The 3,307-nt window shown below is 48.7% G+C and overlaps 1 non-coding gene across 1 annotated transcript; it reads right to left on the bottom strand.

Annotated features, from left to right (window-relative positions):
- Positions 1–911: 911 nt before the first annotated feature.
- Positions 912–983, bottom strand: TRNAE-CUC. Its single transcript has one exon. It is a non-coding gene; the product is annotated as a tRNA-Glu (tRNA).
- Positions 984–3,307: the final 2,324 nt, after the last annotated feature.

Here is a 3,307-nt window from a genome sequence, read left to right as displayed (position 1 = left end):
CGCATTAGATTTCCAGAGGTGCTCGGCACCAGGTACATGTCATTAGTAACAGTTTGTGTGGTAATGAATCCTTTTATTTCTCTTCCACACAGCTCATGAATACATAAAGAGCCTGGTTTTAGTCGCATCTGGTTCAGCTGCAGGAGCCTCACGTAACTTAATTTCGTATCCTCTTCAGCCGGGTGTCAAACCCAGCTGGGGCCAGCCTTAAAGGCACAGGGAGGTTTGGTAAAAACCTGACTCAAATCTCAGCTCCAGGGTGAGGATTTGCCTGGGGATGCCCTGGAGCTTTCTCCGTTCCCTCATGGTCTTCCTAGAGGTGGAACATCCTTTGCTTTGACAGGGATGTGCTGGAGTTTGGCCGAAAGTTTGGGACAATGTGGGTGCACCTTGTGTAACATGCAGTGGGGTCAGTGTGTGTGCCTCTTGTAAGCGAAAAAACTCCTCCTTCCCTGCCCTGGGAGGGTGGAGCTGGTGCCCAGGTAGTTGTGCCTTTCCTGAAGCTGAAACCTTGCAGGCAGGAATTACAGCTGCAGGAGCACTCTCGTTGTGCAGGGCAGGGACTGCTGCCAGCACCCTGCCGGTGGAATTGCTGTGCTTCCCTTCTGAAGCTTTATCTTTCTTAATTACAATTAATTACTCAGAAATTTTAATAATAATCAGCATCAGGGGCAGTCTTCGCGAACAAAGATTTGGGAAAGGTCTTTACCCTTCGAGCCTGTGCAGTGGATTTTTTAGGTGAGACACAGTGTGCGCTGAACTGAGCCCACCCTTTAATCCTAAGGTTCATCTGCCAGGGCCAAGTGAGCTCGGACAGTGGCAGTGAGGTCTTCAGGACGTAGGTTTGTTTAGAGTGACCTTCTCTTAGATGGATGGCCTTACAGGGCTGACGACCTCCATCTGCCCGGAAGTTCCCTGACCGGGAATCGAACCCAGGCCATGGCGGTGAGAGCGCCATATCCTAACCACTAGACCACCAGGGAACCCATCACCACCACCATCATCATCATCATCATCATCATCAAACTCCCATGCTTTTGGCTCTCTGCAACCACCCTCCAGGGTCACACTGCAAAACATGCAGGAGCTGCCGAGTGGTGACAAGAAGTAGCTGCGAACGAGGGAGGATTCCCCAGACAAGCGAAAGCACCTGTTGAATGGGGTTGGAGTAAAAATTAAACCCAAACCTCCTCAAGCACCCAGTAAAACCCAGCCAAGACCAGTGTCAGCTGCAGAAATCCTCGCTGACCTCTCTTCAGTCGCGCCCAGACCACAGCTGGAGCTCGGGCCCAGCCCTGCAGAGCTGTTCCTCTAACAGGGGCAGCCTGGGTCGGCCCTAGTTAGGGTGCCGGGAAGATACAGGACATTCAGATGGCCAGTAGAGTGTGATGGAGTCACCAGAGAGCTGGAGCCACGGGTTTAAACTGAAGGTGTGAGAAGGACAGGGCTCTACACAGCATCAGGCTGTTTCCAGACTAGACATAATCCTGCAGAACAAACCCTGAGTGAACAAGTTCGTGATTCACATGAAAAAATGCCCTGAAACCCCTCGTTCCCTGGTGTTATCCAACCTCAGGGGCTCAGCAGGGAGAGCCTGGGTCTCTCTCAGCAGTGTAAATCCCCCTGGGAAGCTGTCAGTCGGTCACAGGACCCCAGAGCTACTCCATGCTGACCCCTGAGGCTCTTTGGGAAGTGGCTTTGGAGCTGAGACCGAGCTCTGCTGAGGTGTCACCCCTCTGACAAGGAAGGGCTGAGCTGGAGATTGGGTGGGTGGGAATCTGGCTGGGTGGTGGCAGTTCTGGGAGCTGACAGTGCTCCCTTCCAACCCCGGGGCTGGATGTGGACATTTTCCCACATCCCAATCCCAGTGTGACTCTGCACCTTGGAACAGCTGCCCCTCCATGGATCGAGGCACATTTGGCTTTATTTGGGTTAAAAGGTGAGTGAAAACAGGTATGTGAGGCAGTATTCTTGGTACAGATTAGGAGCTGGAGCCCAGGACTGGAGAGACCTGTTGGCTGCAGTTTTGGTTAAAAGAACAAAATTCTGGTGAAATAAAACCCCCCAAATAAAACCCCAAATAAAACCCCAACCCCAAGCCCTAAGCCAGCCCATTCCCCATGTGAGGGCTGCCCTTGGGGTCAGAGCTGTTGAGGGGATGCTGGTTTATGTGCTGGAGCTTTCCTAGAACTCACTCCCTAATTTCCTTCACAAATAAAAGCAGGAAGGGTGGACCCAGCCTACCCCAATCCCACCATCCTCTTCTCTGAGGAGTCATTCCCCTGACTCCTCCTGTCCTCTCCTCCTTTAGGAGATAAAGAGGAATGAAGAAAAAACAATTTGGTTGGTTTTTTTTTTTTCCTTTATTGAGTGTAGAACAAGCAGGTCCAACTCCTGTTAAAATGCTTTTTCTTACCAAATTATTAATAATTTCTCATCTGAAATTATTGATTACATTAAAAACAACGCTCAACACTTTTCTGCTGATGGAGTTTTCTAAGCTAAAATCAATATGTTTGTTATTAAGTACCAAAAATTGCTCGATTTTCTAGATGACGATGGGAAAAATTAAAATACTATCTTGATAAAAAATGAAATTATTTATAGTGGGGGCTGATTCCAGTATCTTTTGCTCGGTTGCTCAATTAACTGGGCTGCAAGAACTCACATTAAATAATTCTCAGCACCTTATTCATGAGCATCCAAACACTGGGCACAGTCACCTCTGCCATCTGCAACAATTTTTTGCCCCAAACTCATCTGAATTTCCCAACTAAGATGGAATTAATTCCTCCCTACCCCTTCCCGATATGCTGCTGTGCCCAACACAGATCCCAGAGTGGGAATTTTGAGTAAGGAACTGTGGAGCTTGGGATCTGGGGAGTAAAATCTCGAAAATGTGAATGTCAGCAAACCTTGAAGGAACAAAGGCTGGAATGATCCCAACAAGGTTCCCATTCCCTACTGGGACACTGCAGGCAGAGACACAGTGTTGGTGAGAGAGGGATGGAAATCTCAAGGAAAAGTGATTCCATTGCACCTGAAATGAGGATTTTGTGTTGCAGAGGAGTTCAGGGAAAAAACTGCTTGTCCCAGAGCTTGGATTTCTGTATGTGGATGGAACTCACTGGGGAGGAAGCAAGACAGACTGCACGAGGTTTCTCCAGAAGAGTTTTCACAGCACAAACATACAAAAAGCTGCAAATATTTTACCTTAAAGGGCTGGTCATGCCCACCACGAGGTCAGGAGTCAACACTTTTCACCTCTCACCAAGTCTCTGTGTAAGTGGTTTTAAACTGAACCAAG

The sequence above is a fragment of the Corapipo altera genome, unplaced genomic scaffold (genome assembly GCF_003945725.1).
Source record: "Corapipo altera isolate COAL_440 unplaced genomic scaffold, ASM394572v1 80, whole genome shotgun sequence".
Taxonomy (NCBI): domain Eukaryota; kingdom Metazoa; phylum Chordata; class Aves; order Passeriformes; family Pipridae; genus Corapipo; species Corapipo altera.
Note: the sequence above shows the minus strand (reverse complement) of the source record. Positions and strands in the feature narration are given on the sequence as shown.